General features: G+C 42.1%; 27 non-coding genes across 27 annotated transcripts; 16 read left to right on the top strand and 11 right to left on the bottom strand.

Annotated features, from left to right (window-relative positions):
- Positions 1-140: 140 nt before the first annotated feature.
- Positions 141-211, bottom strand: TRNAG-GCC (transfer RNA glycine (anticodon GCC)). The gene has a single exon. It is a non-coding gene; the product is annotated as a tRNA-Gly (tRNA).
- A 156-nt stretch (positions 212-367) lies between these two features.
- On the top strand, positions 368-440 carry TRNAK-CUU (transfer RNA lysine (anticodon CUU)). The gene has a single exon. It is a non-coding gene; the product is annotated as a tRNA-Lys (tRNA).
- A 1047-nt stretch (positions 441-1487) lies between these two features.
- Positions 1488-1560, top strand: TRNAK-CUU (transfer RNA lysine (anticodon CUU)). Its single transcript has one exon. It is a non-coding gene; the product is annotated as a tRNA-Lys (tRNA).
- A 1048-nt stretch (positions 1561-2608) lies between these two features.
- On the top strand, positions 2609-2681 carry TRNAK-CUU (transfer RNA lysine (anticodon CUU)). Its single transcript has one exon. It is a non-coding gene; the product is annotated as a tRNA-Lys (tRNA).
- Positions 2682-3728: 1047 nt separating this feature from the next.
- TRNAK-CUU (transfer RNA lysine (anticodon CUU)) lies at positions 3729-3801 on the top strand. The gene has a single exon. It is a non-coding gene; the product is annotated as a tRNA-Lys (tRNA).
- Positions 3802-4849: 1048 nt separating this feature from the next.
- TRNAK-CUU (transfer RNA lysine (anticodon CUU)) lies at positions 4850-4922 on the top strand. Its single transcript has one exon. It is a non-coding gene; the product is annotated as a tRNA-Lys (tRNA).
- Positions 4923-5743: 821 nt separating this feature from the next.
- Positions 5744-5814, bottom strand: TRNAG-GCC (transfer RNA glycine (anticodon GCC)). Its single transcript has one exon. It is a non-coding gene; the product is annotated as a tRNA-Gly (tRNA).
- Positions 5815-5970: 156 nt separating this feature from the next.
- On the top strand, positions 5971-6043 carry TRNAK-CUU (transfer RNA lysine (anticodon CUU)). The gene has a single exon. It is a non-coding gene; the product is annotated as a tRNA-Lys (tRNA).
- A 1047-nt stretch (positions 6044-7090) lies between these two features.
- On the top strand, positions 7091-7163 carry TRNAK-CUU (transfer RNA lysine (anticodon CUU)). Its single transcript has one exon. It is a non-coding gene; the product is annotated as a tRNA-Lys (tRNA).
- A 1048-nt stretch (positions 7164-8211) lies between these two features.
- Positions 8212-8284, top strand: TRNAK-CUU (transfer RNA lysine (anticodon CUU)). The gene has a single exon. It is a non-coding gene; the product is annotated as a tRNA-Lys (tRNA).
- Positions 8285-9105: 821 nt separating this feature from the next.
- TRNAG-GCC (transfer RNA glycine (anticodon GCC)) lies at positions 9106-9176 on the bottom strand. Its single transcript has one exon. It is a non-coding gene; the product is annotated as a tRNA-Gly (tRNA).
- Positions 9177-9332: 156 nt separating this feature from the next.
- TRNAK-CUU (transfer RNA lysine (anticodon CUU)) lies at positions 9333-9405 on the top strand. The gene has a single exon. It is a non-coding gene; the product is annotated as a tRNA-Lys (tRNA).
- Positions 9406-10452: 1047 nt separating this feature from the next.
- On the top strand, positions 10453-10525 carry TRNAK-CUU (transfer RNA lysine (anticodon CUU)). Its single transcript has one exon. It is a non-coding gene; the product is annotated as a tRNA-Lys (tRNA).
- Positions 10526-11346: 821 nt separating this feature from the next.
- Positions 11347-11417, bottom strand: TRNAG-GCC (transfer RNA glycine (anticodon GCC)). The gene has a single exon. It is a non-coding gene; the product is annotated as a tRNA-Gly (tRNA).
- Positions 11418-11573: 156 nt separating this feature from the next.
- On the top strand, positions 11574-11646 carry TRNAK-CUU (transfer RNA lysine (anticodon CUU)). The gene has a single exon. It is a non-coding gene; the product is annotated as a tRNA-Lys (tRNA).
- Positions 11647-12694: 1048 nt separating this feature from the next.
- Positions 12695-12767, top strand: TRNAK-CUU (transfer RNA lysine (anticodon CUU)). The gene has a single exon. It is a non-coding gene; the product is annotated as a tRNA-Lys (tRNA).
- An 821-nt stretch (positions 12768-13588) lies between these two features.
- TRNAG-GCC (transfer RNA glycine (anticodon GCC)) lies at positions 13589-13659 on the bottom strand. The gene has a single exon. It is a non-coding gene; the product is annotated as a tRNA-Gly (tRNA).
- A 156-nt stretch (positions 13660-13815) lies between these two features.
- TRNAK-CUU (transfer RNA lysine (anticodon CUU)) lies at positions 13816-13888 on the top strand. The gene has a single exon. It is a non-coding gene; the product is annotated as a tRNA-Lys (tRNA).
- Positions 13889-14709: 821 nt separating this feature from the next.
- TRNAG-GCC (transfer RNA glycine (anticodon GCC)) lies at positions 14710-14780 on the bottom strand. The gene has a single exon. It is a non-coding gene; the product is annotated as a tRNA-Gly (tRNA).
- Positions 14781-14936: 156 nt separating this feature from the next.
- TRNAK-CUU (transfer RNA lysine (anticodon CUU)) lies at positions 14937-15009 on the top strand. The gene has a single exon. It is a non-coding gene; the product is annotated as a tRNA-Lys (tRNA).
- Positions 15010-15830: 821 nt separating this feature from the next.
- TRNAG-GCC (transfer RNA glycine (anticodon GCC)) lies at positions 15831-15901 on the bottom strand. The gene has a single exon. It is a non-coding gene; the product is annotated as a tRNA-Gly (tRNA).
- Positions 15902-16057: 156 nt separating this feature from the next.
- TRNAK-CUU (transfer RNA lysine (anticodon CUU)) lies at positions 16058-16130 on the top strand. Its single transcript has one exon. It is a non-coding gene; the product is annotated as a tRNA-Lys (tRNA).
- Positions 16131-16951: 821 nt separating this feature from the next.
- Positions 16952-17022, bottom strand: TRNAG-GCC (transfer RNA glycine (anticodon GCC)). Its single transcript has one exon. It is a non-coding gene; the product is annotated as a tRNA-Gly (tRNA).
- A 1050-nt stretch (positions 17023-18072) lies between these two features.
- TRNAG-GCC (transfer RNA glycine (anticodon GCC)) lies at positions 18073-18143 on the bottom strand. The gene has a single exon. It is a non-coding gene; the product is annotated as a tRNA-Gly (tRNA).
- A 156-nt stretch (positions 18144-18299) lies between these two features.
- TRNAK-CUU (transfer RNA lysine (anticodon CUU)) lies at positions 18300-18372 on the top strand. Its single transcript has one exon. It is a non-coding gene; the product is annotated as a tRNA-Lys (tRNA).
- Positions 18373-19193: 821 nt separating this feature from the next.
- TRNAG-GCC (transfer RNA glycine (anticodon GCC)) lies at positions 19194-19264 on the bottom strand. The gene has a single exon. It is a non-coding gene; the product is annotated as a tRNA-Gly (tRNA).
- A 1050-nt stretch (positions 19265-20314) lies between these two features.
- On the bottom strand, positions 20315-20385 carry TRNAG-GCC (transfer RNA glycine (anticodon GCC)). Its single transcript has one exon. It is a non-coding gene; the product is annotated as a tRNA-Gly (tRNA).
- Positions 20386-22092: the final 1707 nt, after the last annotated feature.

Below are 22092 nucleotides of genomic sequence, written 5' to 3'. Positions count from 1 at the left end.
CAGGTGGGAATTCTACCACTAAACCACAAGATTCTACCATTAATTTATTGTATGTGGAATTCTATACCTGCACCACCAAAATGCAAAGAGCCAGACACTCTTTAACAAAATATACCATAATTTCAGTAAAACTTGAGTACTGCATTGGCCGGGAATCGAACCCGGGCCTCCCGCGTGGCAGGCGAGAATTCTACCACTGAACAACCAATGCTTCACATTTTACTTCAAGGTTACTTACCCATTTTCCTCAATGTGTGAAACCAAGCATGCATCTCAGTGTACTGAATGTGGTAGCCTAGATCTACTTTAATAGCTTGTAGGGCACTCCTTGGCTTGAGTGGCCTTTTTGTCACATAACAGTAACCAAGCCTGGCTAGCTCAGTCGGTAGAGCATGAGACTCTTAATCTCAGGGTCGTGGGTTCGAGCCCCACGTTGGGCGGTGTTTTTTCCCAGAATTCTACAGGCGAGATCTCTGTCACTACACAACCAAACGTGTTTTATTTGAAACTTAAAAGAGGTGTACATCAGTGTGTGAAACCAAGCAGGAATCTCAGGATCTACTAAATGTGGAAACCTTGCTTTGGTTTTATAAATTGAAGGGCAATCCTTGCCTTGCCATGATGCCATAACACTGTAAAAAAGCCTAGCTATCTGAGTCAATAGCGAATAAGACTCCAAATCTAAGAGTCATTTGCTTTGAGCACAACATTGGGTGGTGTTTATTCCCTTTTCAGATCCATGCCTCCCTCATGGCAGGCGAGAATTCTACCACTAAACCACAAGATTCTACCACTAAATCATTGTATGTTAAATTCTATACCTGCACCACCAAAATGCAAAGAGCCAGGCACTCTTTAACAAAATATATCGCTGTTTCAGGTGTACATCAGTGGGTGAAACCATGCAGGAATATCAGGATCTACTGAATGTGGAAACTTTGCTTTGGTTTAATAGTGTAGATTGAAGAGCAAGCGTTGCCTTGCCTTGATGCTACAACACTGTAACAAAGCCTGGCCAGCTTAGTCAATAGAAATAAAACTCCCAAGCTAAGAGTCATATGCTTTTAGTACAACATTTGTTTGGTGTTTATTCCCTTTTCAGATCCAGACCTCTCTCTTGGCAGGTGGGAATTCTACCACTAAACCACAAGATTCTACCATTAATTTATTGTATGTGGAATTCTATACCTGCACCACCAAAATGCAAAGAGCCAGCCACTCTTTAACAAAATATACCATAATTTCAGTAAAACTTGAGTACTGCATTGGCCGGGAATCGAACCCGGCCTCCCGCGTGGCAGGCGAGAATTCTACCACTGAACAACCAATGCTTCACATTTTACTTCAAGGTTACTTACCCATTTTCCTCAATGTGTGAAACCAAGCATGCATCTCAGTGTACTGAATGTGGTAGCCTAGATCTACTTTAATAGCTTGTAGGGCACTCCTTGGCTTGAGTGGCCTTTTTGTCACATCACAGTAACCAAGCCTGGCTAGCTCAGTCGGTAGAGCATGAGACTCTTAATCTCAGGGTCGTGGGTTCGAGCCCCACGTTGGGCGGTGTTTTTTCCCAGAATTCTACAGGCGAGATCTCTGTCACTACACAACCAAACGTGTTTTATTTGAAACTTAAAAGAGGTGTACATCAGTGTGTGAAACCAAGCAGGAATCTCAGGATCTACTAAATGTGGAAACCTTGCTTTGGTTTTATAAATTGAAGGGCAATCCTTGCCTTGCCATGATGCCATAACACTGTAAAAAAGCCTAGCTATCTGAGTCAATAGCGAATAAGACTCCAAATCTAAGAGTCATTTGCTTTGAGCACAACATAGGGTGGTGTTTATTCCCTTTTCAGATCCATGCCTCCCTCATGGCAGGCGAGAATTCTACCACTAAACCACAAGATTCTACCACTAAATCATTGTATGTTAAATTCTATACCTGCACCACCAAAATGCAAAGAGCCAGGCACTCTTTAACAAAATATATCGCTGTTTCAGGTGTACATCAGTGGGTGAAACCATGCAGGAATATCAGGATCTACTGAATGTGGAAACTTTGCTTTGGTTTAATAGTGTAGATTGAAGAGCAAGCGTTGCCTTGCCTTGATGCTACAACACTGTAACAAAGCCTGGCCAGCTTAGTCAATAGAAATAAAACTCCCAAGCTAAGAGTCATATGCTTTTAGTACAACATTTGTTTGGTGTTTATTCCCTTTTCAGATCCAGACCTCTCTCTTGGCAGGTGGGAATTCTACCACTAAACCACAAGATTCTACCATTAATTTATTGTATGTGGAATTCTATACCTGCACCACCAAAATGCAAAGAGCCAGACACTCTTTAACAAAATATACCATAATTTCAGTAAAACTTGAGTACTGCATTGGCCGGGAATCGAACACGGGCCTCCCGCGTGGCAGGCGAGAATTCTACCACTGAACATTCAATGCTTCACATTTTACTTCACGGTCACTTACCCATTTTCCTCAATGTGTGAAACCAAGCATGCATCTCAGTGTACTGAATGTGGTAGCCTAGATCTACTTTAATAGCTTGTATTGCACTCCTTGGCTTGAGTGGCCTTTTTGTCAAATCACAGTAACCAAGCCTGGCTAGCTCAGTCGGTAGAGCATGAGACTCTTAATCTCAGGGTCGTGGGTTCGAGCCCCACGTTGGGCGGTGTTTTTTCCCAGAATTCTACAGGCGAGATCTCTGTCACTACACAACCAAACATGTTTTATTTGAAACTTAAAAGAGGTGTACATCAGTGTGTGAAACCAAGCAGGAATCTCAGGATCTACAAAATGTGGAACCTTGCTTTGGTTTTATAAATTGAAGGGCAATCCTTGCCTTGCCATGATGCCATAACACTGTAAAAAAGCCTAGCTATCTGAGTCAATAGCGAATAAGACTCCAAATCTAAGAGTCATTTGCTTTGAGCACAACATTGGGTGGTGTTTATTCCCTTTTCAGATCCATGCCTCCCTCATGGCAGGCGAGAATTCTACCACTAAACCACAAGATTCTACCACTAAATCATTGTATGTTAAATTCTATACCTGCACCACCAAAATGCAAAGAGCCAGGCACTCTTTAACAAAATATATCGCTGTTTCAGGTGTACATCAGTGGGTGAAACCATGCAGGAATATCAGGATCTACTGAATGTGGAAACTTTGCTTTGGTTTAATAGTGTAGATTGAAGAGCAAGCGTTGCCTTGCCTTGATGCTACAACACTGTAACAAAGCCTGGCCAGCTTAGTCAATAGAAATAAAACTCCCAAGCTAAGAGTCATATGCTTTTAGTACAACATTTGTTTGGTGTTTATTCCCTTTTCAGATCCAGACCTCTCTCTTGGCAGGTGGGAATTCTACCACTAAACCACAAGATTCTAACATTAATTTATTGTATGTGGAATTCTATACCTGCACCACCAAAAAGCAAAGAGCCAGACACTCTTTAACAAAATATACCATAATTTCAGTAAAACTTGAGTACTGCATTGGCCGGGAATCAAACTCGGGCCTCCCGCGTGGCAGGCGAAAATTCTACCACTGAACAACCAATGCTTCACATTTTACTTCACGGTTACTTACCCATTTTCCTCAATGTGTGAAACCAAGCATGCATCTCAGTGTACTGAATGTGGTAGCCTAGATCTACTTTAATAGCTTGTATTGCACTCCTTGGCTTGAGTGGCCTTTTTGTCACATCACAGTAACCAAGCCTGGCTAGCTCAGTCGGTAGAGCATGAGACTCTTAATCTCATGGTCGTGGGTTCGAGCCCCACGTTGGGCGGTGTTTTTTCCCAGAATTCTACAGGCGAGATCTCTGTCACTACACAACCAAACGTGTTTTATTTGAAACTTAAAAGAGGTGTACATCAGTGTGTGAAACCAAGCAGGAATCTCAGGATCTACTAAATGTGGAAACCTTGCTTTGGTTTTATAAATTGAAGGGCAATCCTTGCCTTGCCATGATGCCATAACACTGTAAAAAAGCCTAGCTATCTGAGTCAATAGCGAATAAGACTCCAAATCTAAGAGTCATTTGCTTTGAGCACAACATTGGGTGGTGTTTATTCCCTTTTCAGATCCATGCCTCCCTCATGGCAGGCGAGAATTCTACCACTAAACCACAAGATTCTACCACTAAATCATTGTATGTTAAATTCTATACCTGCACCACCAAAATGCAAAGAGCCAGGCACTCTTTAACAAAATATATCGCTGTTTCAGGTGTACATCAGTGGGTGAAACCATGCAGGAATATCAGGATCTACTGAATGTGGAAACTTTGCTTTGGTTTAGTAGTGTAGATTGAAGAGCAAGCGTTGCCTTGCCTTGATGCTACAACACTGTAACAAAGCCTGGCCAGCGTAGTCAATAGAAATAAAACTCCCAAGCTAAGAGTCATATGCTTTTAGTACAACATTTGTTTGGTGTTTATTCCCTTTTCAGATCCAGACCTCTCTCTTGGCAGGTGGGAATTCTACCACTAAACCACAAGATTCTACCATTAATTTATTGTATGTGGAATTCTATACCTGCACCACCAAAAAGCAAAGAGCCAGACACTCTTTAACAAAATATAGCATAATTTCAGTAAAACTTGAGTACTGCATTGGCCGGGAATCGAACCCGGGCCTCCCGCGTGGCAGGCGAGAATTCTACCACTGAACAACCAATGTTTCACATTTTACTTCACGGTTACTTACCCATTTTCCTCAATTTGTGAAACCAAGCATGCATCTCAGTGTACTGAATGTGGTAGCCTAGATCTACTTTAATAGCTTGTAGGGCACTCCTTGGCTTGAGTGGCCTTTTTGTCACACAACAGTAACCAAGCCTGGCTAGCTCAGTCGGTAGAGCATGAGACTCTTAATCTCAGGGTCGTGGGTTCGAGCCCCACGTTGGGCGGTGTTTTTTCCCAGAATTCTACAGGAGAGATCTCTGTCACTACACAACCAAACGTGTTTTGTTTGAAACTTAAAAGAGGTGTACATCAGTGTGTGAAACCAAGCAGGAATCTCAGGATCTACTAAATGTGGAAACCTTGCTTTGGTTTTATAAATTGAAGGGCAATCCTTGCCTTGCCATGATGCCATAACACTGTAAAAAAGCAAAGCTAGCTGAGTCAATAGCGAATAAGACTCCAAATCTAAGAGTCATTTGCTTTGAGCACAACATTGGGTGGTGTTTATTCCCTTTTCAGATCCATGCCTCCCTCATGGCAGGCGAGAATTCTACCACTAAACCACAAGATTCTACCACTAAATCATTGTATGTTAAATTCTATACCTGCACCACCAAAATGCAAAGAGCCAGGCACTCTTTAACAAAATATATCGCTGTTTCAGGTGTACATCAGTGGGTGAAACCATGCAGGAATTTCAGGATCTACTGAATGTGGAAACTTTGCTTTGGTTTAATAGTGTAGATTGAAGAGCAAGCGTTGCCTTGCCTTGATGCTACAACACTGTAACAAAGCCTGGCCAGCTTAGTCAATAGAAATAAAACTCCCAAGCTAAGAGTCATATGCTTTTAGTACAACATTTGTTTGGTGTTTATTCCCTTTTCAGATCCAGACCTCTCTCTTGGCAGGTGGGAATTCTACCACTAAACCACAAGATTCTACCATTAATTTATTGTATGTGGAATTCTATACCTGCACCACCAAAATGCAAAGAGCCAGGCACTCTTTAACAAAATATACCATAATTTCAGTAAAACTTGAGTACTGCATTGGCCGGGAATCGAACCCGGGCCTCCCGCGTGGCAGGCGAGAATTCTACCACTGAACAACCAATGCTTCACATTTTACTTCACGGTTACTTACCCATTTTCCTCAATGTGTGAAACCAAGCATGCATCTCAGTGTACTGAATGTGGTAGCCTAGATCTACTTTAATAGCTTGAAGGGCACTCCTTGGCTTGAGTGGCCTTTTTGTCACATCACAGTAACCAAGCCTGGCTAGCTCAGTCGGTAGAGCATGAGACTCTTAATCTCAGGGTCGTGGGTTCGAGCCCCACGTTGGGCGGTGTTTTTTCCAGAATTCTACAGGCGAGATCTCTGTCACTACACAACCAAACGTGTTTTATTTGAAACTTAAAAGAGGTGTACATCAGTGTGTGAAACCAAGCAGGAATCTCAGGATCTACTAAATGTGGAAACCTTGCTTTGGTTTTATAAATTGAAGGGCAATCCTTGCCTTGCCATGATGCCATAACACTGTAAAAAAGCCTAGCTATCTGAGTCAATAGCGAATAAGACTCCAAATCTAAGAGTCATTTGCTTTGAGCACAACATTGGGTGGTGTTTATTCCCTTTTCAGATCCATGCCTCCCTCATGGCAGGCGAGAATTCTACCACTAAACCACAAGATTCTACCACTAAATCATTGTATGTTGAATTCTATGCCTGCACCACCAAAATGCAAAGAGCCATGCACTATTTAACAAAATATATCGCTGTTTCAGGTGTACATCAGTGGGTGAAACCATGCAGGAATATCAGGATCTACTGAATGTGGAAACTTTGCTTTGGTTTAGTAGTGTAGATTGAAGAGCAAGCGTTGCCTTGCCTTGATGCTACAACACTGTAACAAAGCCTGGCCAGCTTAGTCAATAGAAATAAAACTCCCAAGCTAAGAGTCATATGCTTTTAGTACAACATTTGTTTGGTGTTTATTCCCTTTTCAGATCCAGACCTCTCTCTTGGCAGGTGGGAATTCTACCACTAAACCACAAGATTCTACCATTAATTTATTGTATGTGGAATTCTATACCTGCACCACCAAAAAGCAAAGAGCCAGACACTCTTTAACAAAATATACCATAATTTCAGTAAAACTTGAGTACTGCATTGGCCGGGAATCAAACCCGGGCCTCCCGCATGGCAGGCGAGAATTCTACCACTGAACAACCAATGTTTCACATTTTACTTCACGGTTACTTACCCATTTTCCTCAATTTGTGAAACCAAGCATGCATCTCAGTGTACTGAATGTGGTAGCCTAGATCTACTTTAATAGCTTGTAGGGCACTCCTTGGCTTGAGTGGCCTTTTTGTCACACAACAGTAACCAAGCCTGGCTAGCTCAGTCGGTAGAGCATGAGACTCTTAATCTCAGGGTCGTGGGTTCGAGCCCCACGTTGGGCGGTGTTTTTTCCCAGAATTCTACAGGCGAGATCTCTGTCACTACACAACCAAACGTGTTTTATTTGAAACTTAAAAGAGGTGTACATCAGTGTGTGAAACCAAGCAGGAATCTCAGGATCTACTAAATGTGGAAACCTTGCTTTGGTTTTATAAATTGAAGGGCAATCCTTGCCTTGCCATGATGCCATAACACTGTAAAAAAGCCTAGCTATCTGAGTCAATAGCGAATAAGACTCCAAATCTAAGAGTCATTTGCTTTGAGCACAACATTGGGTGGTGTTTATTCCCTTTTCAGATCCATGCCTCCCTCATGGCAGGCGAGAATTCTACCACTAAACCACAAGATTCTACCACTAAATCATTGTATGTTAAATTCTATACCTGCACCACCAAAATGCAAAGAGCCAGGCACTCTTTAACAAAATATATCGCTGTTTCAGGTGTACATCAGTGGGTGAAACCATGCAGGAATATCAGGATCTACTGAATGTGGAAACTTTGCTTTGGTTTAATAGTGTAGATTGAAGAGCAAGCGTTGCCTTGCCTTGATGCTACAACACTGTAACAAAGCCTGGCCAGCTTAGTCAATAGAAATAAAACTCCCAAGCTAAGAGTCATATGCTTTTAGTACAACATTTGTTTGGTGTTTATTCCCTTTTCAGATCCAGACCTCTCTCTTGGCAGGTGGGAATTCTACCACTAAACCACAAGATTCTACCATTAATTTATTGTATGTGGAATTCTATACCTGCACCACCAAAAAGCAAAGAGCCAGACACTCTTTAACAAAATATAGCATAATTTCAGTAAAACTTGAGTACTGCATTGGCCGGGAATCGAACCCGGGCCTCTCGCGTGGCAGGCGAGAATTCTACCACTGAACAACCAATGTTTCACATTTTACTTCACGGTTACTTACCCATTTTCCTCAATTTGTGAAACCAAGCATGCATCTCAGTGTACTGAATGTGGTAGCCTAGATCTACTTTAATAGCTTGTAGGGCACTCCTTGGCTTGAGTGGCCTTTTTGTCACACAACAGTAACCAAGCCTGGCTAGCTCAGTCGGTAGAGCATGAGACTCTTAATCTCAGGGTCGTGGGTTCGAGCCCCACGTTGGGCGGTGTTTTTTCCCAGAATTCTACAGGAGAGATCTCTGTCACTACACAACCAAACGTGTTTTGTTTGAAACTTAAAAGAGGTGTACATCAGTGTGTGAAACCAAGCAGGAATCTCAGGATCTACTAAATGTGGAAACCTTGCTTTGGTTTTATAAATTGAAGGGCAATCCTTGCCTTGCCATGATGCCATAACACTGTAAAAAAGCCTAGCTATCTGAGTCAATAGCGAATAAGACTCCAAATCTAAGAGTCATTTGCTTTGAGCACAACATTGGGTGGTGTTTATTCCCTTTTCAGATCCATGCCTCCCTCATGGCAGGCGAGAATTCTACCACTAAACCACAAGATTCTACCACTAAATCATTGTATGTTAAATTCTATACCTGCACCACCAAAATGCAAAGAGCCAGGCACTCTTTAACAAAATATATCGCTGTTTCAGGTGTACATCAGTGGGTGAAACCATGCAGGAATTTCAGGATCTACTGAATGTGGAAACTTTGCTTTGGTTTAATAGTGTAGATTGAAGAGCAAGCGTTGCCTTGCCTTGATGCTACAACACTGTAACAAAGCCTGGCCAGCTTAGTCAATATAAATAAAACTCCCAAGCTAAGAGTCATATGCTTTTAGTACAACATTTGTTTGGTGTTTATTCCCTTTTCAGATCCAGACCTCTCTCTTGGCAGGTGGGAATTCTACCACTAAACCACAAGATTCTACCATTAATTTATTGTATGTGGAAATCTATACCTGCACCACCAAAATGCAAAGAGCCAGGCACTCTTTAACAAAATATACCATAATTTCAGTAAAACTTGAGTACTGCATTGGCCGGGAATCGAACCCGGGCCTCCCGCGTGGCAGGCGAGAATTCTACCACTGAACAACCAATGCTTCACATTTTACTTCACGGTTACTTACCCATTTTCCTCAATGTGTGAAACCAAGCATGCATCTCAGTGTACTGAATGTGGTAGCCTAGATCTACTTTAATAGCTTGTAGGGCACTCCTTGGCTTGAGTGGCCTTTTTGTCACATCACAGTAACCAAGCCTGGCTAGCTCAGTCGGTAGAGCATGAGACTCTTAATCTCAGGGTCGTGGGTTCGAGCCCCACGTTGGGCGGTGTTTTTTCCAGAATTCTACAGGCGAGATCTCTGTCACTACACAACCAAACGTGTTTTATTTGAAACTTAAAAGAGGTGTACATCAGTGTGTGAAACCAAGCAGGAATCTCAGGATCTACTAAATGTGGAAACCTTGCTTTGGTTTTATAAATTGAAGGGCAATCCTTGCCTTGCCATGATGCCATAACACTGTAAAAAAGCCTAGCTATCTGAGTCAATAGCGAATAAGACTCCAAATCTAAGAGTCATTTGCTTTGAGCACAACATTGGGTGGTGTTTATTCCCTTTTCAGATCCATGCCTCCCTCATGGCAGGCGAGAATTCTACCACTAAACCACAAGATTCTACCACTAAATCATTGTATGTTGAATTCTATGCCTGCACCACCAAAATGCAAAGAGCCATGCACTATTTAACAAAATATATCGCTGTTTCAGGTGTACATCAGTGGGTGAAACCATGCAGGAATATCAGGATCTACTGAATGTGGAAACTTTGCTTTGGTTTAGTAGTGTAGATTGAAGAGCAAGCGTTGCCTTGCCTTGATGCTACAACACTGTAACAAAGCCTGGCCAGCTTAGTCAATAGAAATAAAACTCCCAAGCTAAGAGTCATATGCTTTTAGTACAACATTTGTTTGGTGTTTATTCCCTTTTCAGATCCAGACCTCTCTCTTGGCAGGTGGGAATTCTACCACTAAACCACAAGATTCTACCATTAATTTATTGTATGTGGAATTCTATACCTGCACCACCAAAAAGCAAAGAGCCAGACACTCTTTAACAAAATATACCATAATTTCAGTAAAACTTGAGTACTGCATTGGCCGGGAATCAAACCCGGACCTCCCGCATGGCAGGCGAGAATTCTACCACTGAACAACCAATGTTTCACATTTTACTTCACGGTTACTTACCCATTTTCCTCAATTTGTGAAACCAAGCATGCATCTCAGTGTACTGAATGTGGTAGCCTAGATCTACTTTAATAGCTTGTAGGGCACTCCTTGGCTTGAGTGGCCTTTTTGTCACACAACAGTAACCAAGCCTGGCTAGCTCAGTCGGTAGAGCATGAGACTCTTAATCTCAGGGTCGTGGGTTCGAGCCCCACGTTGGGCGGTGTTTTTTCCCAGAATTCTACAGGCGAGATCTCTGTCACTACACAACCAAACGTGTTTTATTTGAAACTTAAAAGAGGTGTACATCAGTGTGTGAAACCAAGCAGGAATCTCAGGATCTACTAAATGTGGAAACCTTGCTTTGGTTTTATAAATTGAAGGGCAATCCTTGCCTTGCTATGATGCCAAAACACTGTAAAAAAGCCTAGCTATCTGAGTCAATAGCGAATAAGACTCCAAATCTAAGAGTCATTTGCTTTGAGCACAACATTGGGTGGTGTTTATTCCCTTTTCAGATCCATGCCTCCCTCATGGCAGGCGAGAATTCTACCACTAAACCACAAGATTCTACCACTAAATCATTGTATGTTAAATTCTATACCTGCACCACCAAAATGCACAGAGCCAGGCACTCTTTAACAAAATATATCGCTGTTTCAGGTGTACATCAGTGGGTGAAACCATGCAGGAATATCAGGATCTACTGAATGTGGAAACTTTGCTTTGGTTTAATAGTGTAGATTGAAGAGCAAGCGTTGCCTTGCCTTGATGCTACAACACTGTAACAAAGCCTGGCCAGCTTAGTCAATAGAAATAAAACTCCCAAGCTAAGAGTCATATGCTTTTAGTACAACATTTGTTTGGTGTTTATTCCCTTTTCAGATCCAGACCTCTCTCTTGGCAGGTGGGAATTCTACCACTAAACCACAAGATTCTACCATTAATTTATTGTATGTGGAATTCTATACCTGCACCACCAAAATGCAAAGAGCCTGGCACTCTTTAACAAAATATACCATAATTTCAGTAAAACTTGAGTACTGCATTGGCCGGGAATCGAACCCGGGCCTCCCGCGTGGCAGGCGAGAATTCTACCACTGAACAACCAATGCTTCACATTATACTTCAAGGTTACTTACCCATTTTCCTCAATGTGTGAAACCAAGCATGCATCTCAGTGTACTGAATGTGGTAGCCTAGATCTACTTTAATAGCTTGTAGGGCACTCCTTGGCTTGAGTGGCCTTTTTGTCACATCACAGTTACCAAGCCTGGCTAGCTCAGTCGGTAGAGCATGAGACTCTTAATCTCAGGGTCGTGGGTTCGAGCCCCACGTTGGGCAGTATTTTTTCCCAGAATTCTACAGGCGAGATCTCTGTCACTACACAACCAAACGTGTTTTATTTGAAACTTAAAAGAGGTGTACATCAGTGTGTGAAACCAAGCAGGAATCTCAGGATCTACTAAATGTGGAAACCTTGCTTTGGTTTTATAAATTGAAGGGCAATCCTTGCCTTGCCATGATGCCATAACACTGTAAAAAAGCCTAGCTATCTGAGTCAATAGCGAATAAGACTCCAAATCTAAGAGTCATTTGCTTTGAGCACAACATTGGGTGGTGTTTATTCCCTTTTCAGATCCATGCCTCCCTCATGGCAGGCGAGAATTCTACCACTAAACCACAAGATTCTACCACTAAATCATTGTATGTTAAATTCTATACCTGCACCACCAAAATGCAAAGAGCCAGGCACTCTTTAACAAAATATATCGCTGTTTCAGGTGTACATCAGTGGGTGAAACCATGCAGGAATATCAGGATCTACTGAATGTGGAAACTTTGCTTTGGTTTAGTAGTGTAGATTGAAGAGCAAGCGTTGCCTTGCCTTGATGCTACAACACTGTAACAAAGCCTGGCCAGCTTAGTCAATAGAAATAAAACTCCCAAGCTAAGAGTCATATGCTTTTAGTACAACATTTGTTTGGTGTTTATTCCCTTTTCAGATCCAGACCTCTCTCTTGGCAGGTGGGAATTCTACCACTAAACCACAAGATTCTACCATTAATTTATTGTATGTGGAATTCTATACCTGCACCACCAAAAAGCAAAGAGCCAGACACTCTTTAACAAAATATACCATAATTTCAGTAAAACTTGAGTACTGCATTGGCCGGGAATCAAACCCGGACCTCCCGCATGGCAGGCGAGAATTCTACCACTGAACAACCAATGTTTCACATTTTACTTCACGGTTACTTACCCATTTTCCTCAATTTGTGAAACCAAGCATGCATCTCAGTGTACTGAATGTGGTAGCCTAGATCTACTTTAATAGCTTGTAGGGCACTCCTTGGCTTGAGTGGCCTTTTTGTCACACAACAGTAACCAAGCCTGGCTAGCTCAGTCGGTAGAGCATGAGACTCTTAATCTCAGGGTCGTGGGTTCGAGCCCCACGTTGGGCGGTGTTTTTTCCCAGAATTCTACAGGCGAGATCTCTGTCACTACACAACCAAACGTGTTTTATTTGAAACTTAAAAGAGGTGTACATCAGTGTGTGAAACCAAGCAGGAATCTCAGGATCTACTAAATGTGGAAACCTTGCTTTGGTTTTATAAATTGAAGGGCAATCCTTGCCTTGCTATGATGCCAAAACACTGTAAAAAAGCCTAGCTATCTGAGTCAATAGCGAATAAGACTCCAAATCTAAGAGTCATTTGCTTTGAGCACAACATTGGGTGGTGTTTATTCCCTTTTCAGATCCATGCCTCCCTCATGGCAGGCGAGAATTCTACCACTAAACCACAAGATTCTACCACTAAATCATTGTATGTTAAATTCTATACCTGCACCACCAAAATGCAAAGAGCCAGGCACTCTTTAACAAAATATATCGCTGTTTCAGGTGTACATCAGTGGGTGAAACCATGCAGGAATATCAGGATCTACTGAATGTGGAAACTTTGCTTTGGTTTAATAGTGTAGATTGAAGAGCAAGCGTTGCCTTGCCTTGATGCTACAACACTGTAACAAAGCTTGGCCAGCTTAGTCAATAGAAATAAAACTCCCAAGCTAAGAGTCATATGCTTTTAGTACAACATTTGTTTGGTGTTTATTCCCTTTTCAGATCCAGACCTCTCTCTTGGCAGGTGGGAATTCTACCACTAAACCACAAGATTCTACCATTAATTTATTGTATGTGGAATTCTATACCTGCACCACCAAAATGCAAAGAGCCTGGCACTCTTTAACAAAATATACCATAATTTCAGTAAAACTTGAGTACTGCATTGGCCGGGAATCGAACCCGGGCCTCCCGCGTGGCAGGCGAGAATTCTACCACTGAACAACCAATGCTTCACATTATACTTCAAGGTTACTTACCCATTTTCCTCAACGTGTGAAACCAAGCATGCATCTCAGTGTACTGAATGTGGTAGCCTAGATCTACTTTAATAGCTTGTAGGGCACTCCTTGGCTTGAGTGGCCTTTTTGTCACATCACAGTTACCAAGCCTGGCTAGCTCAGTCGGTAGAGCATGAGACTCTTAATCTCAGGGTCGTGGGTTCGAGCCCCACGTTGGGCAGTATTTTTTCCCAGAATTCTACAGGCGAGATCTCTGTCACTACACAACCAAACGTGTTTTATTTGAAACTTAAAAGAGGTGTACATCAGTGTGTGAAACCAAGCAGGAATCTCAGGATCTACTAAATGTGGAAACCTTGCTTTGGTTTTATAAATTGAAGGGCAATCCTTGCCTTGCCATGATGCCATAACACTGTAAAAAAGCCTAGCTATCTGAGTCAATAGCGAATAAGACTCCAAATCTAAGAGTCATTTGCTTTGAGCACAACATTGGGTGGTGTTTATTCCCTTTTCAGATCCATGCCTCCCTCATGGCAGGCGAGAATTCTACCACTAAACCACAAGATTCTACCACTAAATCATTGTATGTTAAATTCTATACCTGCACCACCAAAATGCAAAGAGCCAGGCACTCTTTAACAAAATATATCGCTGTTTCAGGTGTACATCAGTGGGTGAAACCATGCAGGAATATCAGGATCTACTGAATGTGGAAACTTTGCTTTGGTTTAATAGTGTAGATTGAAGAGCAAGCGTTGCCTTGCCTTGATGCTACAACACTGTAACAAAGCCTGGCCAGCTTAGTCAATAGAAATAAAACTCCCAAGCTAAGAGTCATATGCTTTTAGTACAACATTTGTTTGGTGTTTATTCCCTTTTCAGATCCAGACCTCTCTCTTGGCAGGTGGGAATTCTACCACTAAACCACAAGATTCTACCATTAATTTATTGTATGTGGAATTCTATACCTGCACCACCAAAATGCAAAGAGCCTGGCACTCTTTAACAAAATATACCATAATTTCAGTAAAACTTGAGTACTGCATTGGCCGGGAATCGAACCCGGGCCTCCCGCGTGGCAGGCGAGAATTCTACCACTGAACAACCAATGCTTCACATTATACTTCATGTTTACTTACCCATTTTCCTCAATGTGTGAAACCAAGCATGCATCTCAGTGTACTGAATGTGGTAGCCTAGATCTACTTTAATAGCTTGTAGGGCACTCCTTGGCTTGAGTGGCCTTTTTGTCACATCACAGTAACCAAGCCTGGCTAGCTCAGTCGGTAGAGCATGAGACTCTTAATCTCAGGGTCGTGGGTTCGAGCCCCACGTTGGGCGGTGTTTTTTCCCAGAATTCTACAGGCGAGATCTCTGTCACTACACAACCAAACGTGTTTTATTTGAAACTTAAAAGAGGTGTACATCAGTGTGTGAAACCAAGCAGGAATCTCAGGATCTACTAAATGTGGAAACCTTGCTTTGGTTTTATAAATTGAAGGGCAGTCCTTGCCTTGCCATGATGCCATAACACTGTAAAAAAGCCTAGCTATCTGAGTCAATAGCGAATAAGACTCCAAATCTAAGAGTCATTTGCTTTGAGCACAACATTGGGTGGTGTTTATTCCCTTTTCAGATCCATGCCTCCCTCATGGCAGGCGAGAATTCTACCACTAAACCACAAGATTCTACCACTAAATCATTGTATGTTAAATTCGATACCTGCACCACCAAAATGCAAAGAGCCAGGCACTCTTTAACAAAATATATCGCTGTTTCAGGTGTACATCAGTGGGTGAAACCATGCAGGAATATCAGGATCTACTGAATGTGGAAACTTTGCTTTGGTTTAATAGTGTAGATTGAAGAGCAAGCGTTGCCTTGCCTTGATGCTACAACACTGTAACAAAGCCTGGCCAGCTTAGTCAATAGAAATAAAACTCCCAAGCTAAGAGTCATATGCTTTTAGTACAACATTTGTTTGGTGTTTATTCCCTTTTCAGATCCAGACCTCTCTCTTGGCAGGTGGGAATTCTACCACTAAACCACAAGATTCTACCATTAATTTATTGTATGTGGAATTCTATACCTGCACCACCAAAATGCAAAGAGCCTGGCACTCTTTAACAAAATATACCATAATTTCAGTAAAACTTGAGTACTGCATTGGCCGGGAATCGAACCCGGGCCTCCCGCGTGGCAGGCGAGAATTCTACCACTGAACAACCAATGCTTCACATTATACTTCAAGGTTACTTACCCATTTTCCTCAATGTGTGAAACCAAGCATGCATCTCAGTGTACTGAATGTGGTAGCCTAGATCTACTTTAATAGCTTGTAGGGCACTCCTTGGCTTGAGTGGCCTTTTTGTCACATCACAGTTACCAAGCCTGGCTAGCTCAGTCGGTAGAGCATGAGACTCTTAATCTCAGGGTCGTGGGTTCGAGCCCCACGTTGGGCAGTATTTTTTCCCAGAATTCTACAGGCGAGATCTCTGTCACTACACAACCAAACGTGTTTTATTTGAAACTTAAAAGAGGTGTACATCAGTGTGTGAAACCAAGCAGGAATCTCAGGATCTACTAAATGTGGAAACCTTGCTTTGGTTTTATAAATTGAAGGGCAATCCTTGCCTTGCCATGATGCCATAACACTGTAAAAAAGCCTAGCTATCTGAGTCAATAGCGAATAAGACTCCAAATCTAAGAGTCATTTGCTTTGAGCACAACATTGGGTGGTGTTTATTCCCTTTTCAGATCCATGCCTCCCTCATGGCAGGCGAGAATTCTACCACTAAACCACAAGATTCTACCACTAAATCATTGTATGTTAAATTCTATACCTGCACCACCAAAATGCAAAGAGCCAGGCACTCTTTAACAAAATATATCGCTGTTTCAGGTGTACATCAGTGGGTGAAACCATGCAGGAATATCAGGATCTACTGAATGTGGAAACTTTGCTTTGGTTTAGTAGTGTAGATTGAAGAGCAAGCGTTGCCTTGCCTTGATGCTACAACACTGTAACAAAGCCTGGCCAGCTTAGTCAATAGAAATAAAACTCCCAAGCTAAGAGTCATATGCTTTTAGTACAACATTTGTTTGGTGTTTATTCCCTTTTCAGATCCAGACCTCTCTCTTGGCAGGTGGGAATTCTACCACTAAACCACAAGATTCTACCATTAATTTATTGTATGTGGAATTCTATACCTGCACCACCAAAAAGCAAAGAGCCAGACACTCTTTAACAAAATATACCATAATTTCAGTAAAACTTGAGTACTGCATTGGCCGGGAATCGAACCCGGGCCTCCCGCGTGGCAGGCGAGAATTCTACCACTGAACAACCAATGCTTCACATTTTAATTCACGGTTACTTACCCATTTTCCTCAATTTGTGAAACCAAGCATGCATCTCAGTGTACTGAATGTGGTAGCCTAGATCTACTTTAATAGCTTGTAGGGCACTCCTTGGCTTGAGTGGCCTTTTTGTCACACAACAGTAACCAAGCCTGGCTAGCTCAGTCGGTAGAGCATGAGACTCTTAATCTCAGGGTCGTGGGTTTGAGCCCCACGTTGGGCGGTGTTTTTTCCCAGAATTCTACAGGCGAGATCTCTGTCACTACACAACCAAACGTGTTTTATTTGAAACTTAAAAGAGGTGTACATCAGTGTGTGAAACCAAGCAGGAATCTCAGGATCTACTAAATGTGGAAACCTTGCTTTGGTTTTATAAATTGAAGGGCAATCCTTGCCTTGCCATGATGCCATAACACTGTAAAAAAGCCTAGCTATCTGAGTCAATAGCGAATAAGACTCCAAATCTAAGAGTCATTTGCTTTGAGCACAACATTGGGTGGTGTTTATTCCCTTTTCAGATCCATGCCTCCCTCATGGCAGGCGAGAATTCTACCACTAAACCGCAAGATTCTACCACTAAATCATTGTATGTTAAATTCTATACCTGCACCACCAAAATGCAAAGAGCCAGGCACTCTTTAACAAAATATATCGCTGTTTCAGGTGTACATCAGTGGGTGAAACCATGCAGGAATATCAGGATCTACTGAATGTGGAAACTTTGCTTTGGTTTAATAGTGTAGATTGAAGAGCAAGCGTTGCCTTGCCTTGATGCTACAACACTGTAACAAAGCCTGGCCAGCTTAGTCAATAGAAATAAAACTCCCAAGCTAAGAGTCATATGCTTTTAGTACAACATTTGTTTGGTGTTTATTCCCTTTTCAGATCCAGACCTCTCTCTTGGCAGGTGGGAATTCTACCACTAAACCACAAGATTCTACCATTAATTTATTGTATGTGGAATTCTATACCTGCACCACCAAAATGCAAAGAGCCTGGCACTCTTTAACAAAATATACCATAATTTCAGTAAAACTTGAGTACTGCATTGGCCGGGAATCGAACCCGGGCCTCCCGCGTGGCAGGCGAGAATTCTACCACTGAACAACCAATGCTTCACATTATACTTCATGTTTACTTACCCATTTTCCTCAATGTGTGAAACCAAGCATGCATCTCAGTGTACTGAATGTGGTAGCCTAGATCTACTTTAATAGCTTGTAGGGCACTCCTTGGCTTGAGTGGCCTTTTTGTCACATCACAGTAACCAAGCCTGGCTAGCTCAGTCGGTAGAGCATGAGACTCTTAATCTCAGGGTCGTGGGTTCGAGCCCCACGTTGGGCGGTGTTTTTTCCCAGAATTCTACAGGCGAGATCTCTGTCACTACACAACCAAACGTGTTTTATTTGAAACTTAAAAGAGGTGTACATCAGTGTGTGAAACCAAGCAGGAATCTCAGGATCTACTAAATGTGGAAACCTTGCTTTGGTTTTATAAATTGAAGGGCAGTCCTTGCCTTGCCATGATGCCATAACACTGTAAAAAAGCCTAGCTATCTGAGTCAATAGCGAATAAGACTCCAAATCTAAGAGTCATTTGCTTTGAGCACAACATTGGGTGGTGTTTATTCCCTTTTCAGATCCATGCCTCCCTCATGGCAGGCGAGAATTCTACCACTAAACCACAAGATTCTACCACTAAATCATTGTATGTTAAATTCGATACCTGCACCACCAAAATGCAAAGAGCCAGGCACTCTTTAACAAAATATATCGCTGTTTCAGGTGTACATCAGTGGGTGAAACCATGCAGGAATATCAGGATCTACTGAATGTGGAAACTTTGCTTTGGTTTAATAGTGTAGATTGAAGAGCAAGCGTTGCCTTGCCTTGATGCTACAACACTGTAACAAAGCCTGGCCAGCTTAGTCAATAGAAATAAAACTCCCAAGCTAAGAGTCATATGCTTTTAGTACAACATTTGTTTGGTGTTTATTCCCTTTTCAGATCCAGACCTCTCTCTTGGCAGGTGGGAATTCTACCACTAAACCACAAGATTCTACCATTAATTTATTGTATGTGGAATTCTATACCTGCACCACCAAAATGCAAAGAGCCAGGCACTCTTTAACAAAATATACCATAATTTCAGTAAAACTTGAGTACTGCATTGGCCGGGAATCGAACCCGGGCCTCCCGCGTGGCAGGCGAGAATTCTACCACTGAACAACCAATGCTTCACATTTTACTTCACGGTTACTTACCCATTTTCCTCAATGTGTGAAACCAAGCATGCATCTCAGTGTACTGAATGTGGTAGCCTAGATCTACTTTAATAGCTTGTAGGGCACTCCTTGGCTTGAGTGGCCTTTTTGTCACAACACAGTAACCAAGCCTGGCTAGCTCAGTCGGTAGAGCATAAGACTCTTAATCTCAGGGTCGTGGGTTCGAGCCCCACGTTGGGCGGTGTTTTTTCCCAGAATTCTACAGGCGAGATCTCTGTCACTACACAACCAAACGTGTTTTATTTGAAACTTAAAAGAGGTGTACATCAGTGTGTGAAACCAAGTAGGAATCTCAGGATCTACTAAATGTGGAAACCTTGCTTTGGTTTTATAGATTGAAGGGCAATCCTTGCCTTGCCATGATGCCATAACACTGTAAAAAAGCCTAGCTATCTGAGTCAATAGCGAATAAGACTCCAAATCTAAGAGTCATTTGCTTTGAGCACAACATTGGGTGGTGTTTATTCCCTTTTCAGATCCATGCCTCCCTCATGGCAGGCGAGAATTCTACCACTAAACCACAAGATTCTACCACTAAATCATTGTATGTTGAATTCTATGCCTGCACCACCAAAATGCAAAGAGCCATGCACTCTTTAACAAAATATATCGCTGTTTCAGGTGTACATCAGTGGGTGAAACCATGCAGGAATATCAGGATCTACTGAATGTGGAAACTTTGCTTTGGTTTAGTAGTGTAGATTGAAGAGCAAGCGTTGCCTTGCCTTGATGCTACAACACTGTAACAAAGCCTGGCCAGCTTAGTCAATAGAAATAAAACTCCCAAGCTAAGAGTCATATGCTTTTAGTACAACATTTGTTTGGTGTTTATTCCCTTTTCAGATCCAGACCTCTCTCTTGGCAGGTGGGAATTCTACCACTAAACCACAAGATTCTACCATTAATTTATTGTATGTGGAATTCTATACCTGCACCACCAAAATGCAAAGAGCCAGACACTCTTTAACAAAATATACCATAATTTCAGTAAAACTTAAGTACTGCATTGGCCGGGAATCGAACCCGGGCCTCCCGCGTGGCAGGCGAGAATTCTACCACTGAACAACCAATGCTTCACATTTAACTTCACGGTTACTTACCCATTTTCCTCAATGTGTGAAACCAAGCATGCATCTCAGTGTACTGAATGTGGTAGCCTAGATCTACTTTAATAGCTTGTATTGCACTCCTTGGCTTGAGTGGCCTTTTTGTCAAACCACAGTAACCAAGCCTGGCTAGCTCAGTCGGTAGAGCATGAGACTCTTAATCTCAGGTTAATGGGTTCAAGCCCCACGTTGGGCGGTGTTTTTTCCCAGAATTCTACAGGCGATATCTCTGTCACTACACAACCAAACGTGTTTTATTTGAAACTTAAAAGAGGTGTACATCAGTGTGTGAAACCAGGCAGGAATCTCAGGATCTACTAAATGTGGAAACCTTGCTTTGGTTTTATAAATTGAAGGGCAATCCTTGCCTTGCCATGATGCCATAACACTGTAAAAAAGCCTAGCTATCTGAGTCAATAGCGAATAAGACTCCAAATCTAAGAGTCATTTGCTTTGAGCACAACATTGGGTGGTGTTTATTCCCTTTTCAGATCCATGCCTCCCTCATGGCAGGCGAGAATTCTACCACTAAACCACAAGATTCTACCACTAAATCATTGTATGTTAAATTCTATACCTGCACCACCAAAATGCAAAGAGCCAGGCACTCTTTAACAAAATATATCGCTGTTTCAGGTGTACATCAGTGGGTGAAACCATGCAGGAATATCAGGATCTACTGAATGTGGAAACTTTGCTTTGGTTTAATAGTGTAGATTGAAGAGCAAGCGTTGCCTTGCCTTGATGCTACAACACTGTAACAAAGCCTGGCCAGCTTAGTCAATAGAAATAAAACTCCCAAGCTAAGAGTCATATGCTTTTAGTACAACATTTGTTTGGTGTTTATTCCCTTTTCAGATCCAGACCTCTCTCTTGGCAGGTGGGAATTCTACCACTAAACCACAAGATTCTACCATTAATTTATTGTATGTGGAATTCTATACCTGCACCACCAAAATGCAAAGAGCCAGCCACTCTTTAACAAAATATACCATAATTTCAGTAAAACTTGAGTACTGTATTGGCCGGGAATTGAACCCGGGCCTCCCGCGTGGCAGGCGAGAATTCTACCACTGAACAACCAATGCTTCACATTTTACTTCAAGGTTACTTACCCATTTTCCTCAATGTGTGAAACCAAGCATGCATCTCAGTGTACTGAATGTGGTAGCCTAGATCTACTTTAATAGCTTGTAGGGCACTCCTTGGCTTGAGTGGCCTTTTTGTCACACAACAGTAACCAAGCCTGGTTAGCTCAGTCGGTAGAGCATGAGACTCTTAATCTCAGGGTCGTGGGTTCGAGCCCCACGTTGGGCGGTGTTTTTTCCCAGAATTCTACAGGCGAGATCTCTGTCACTACACAACCAAACGTGTTTTATTTGAAACTTAAAAGAGGTGTACATCAGTGTGTGAAACCAAGCAGGAATCTCAGGATCTACTAAATGTGGAAACCTTGCTTTGGTTTTATAAATTGAAGGGCAATCCTTGCCTTGCCATGATGCCATAACACTGTAAAAAAGCCTAGCTATCTGAGTCAATAACGAATAAGACTCCAAATCTAAGAGTCATTTGCTTTGAGCACAACATTGGGTGGTGTTTATTCCCTTTTCAGATCCATGCCTCCCTCATGGCAGGCGAGAATTCTACCACTAAACCACAAGATTCTACCACTAA

Source organism: Crinia signifera, chromosome 3, assembly GCF_055691185.1.
Source record: "Crinia signifera chromosome 3, ASM5569118v1, whole genome shotgun sequence".
Classification (NCBI taxonomy): domain Eukaryota; kingdom Metazoa; phylum Chordata; class Amphibia; order Anura; family Myobatrachidae; genus Crinia; species Crinia signifera.
Note: the sequence above shows the minus strand (reverse complement) of the source record. Positions and strands in the feature narration are given on the sequence as shown.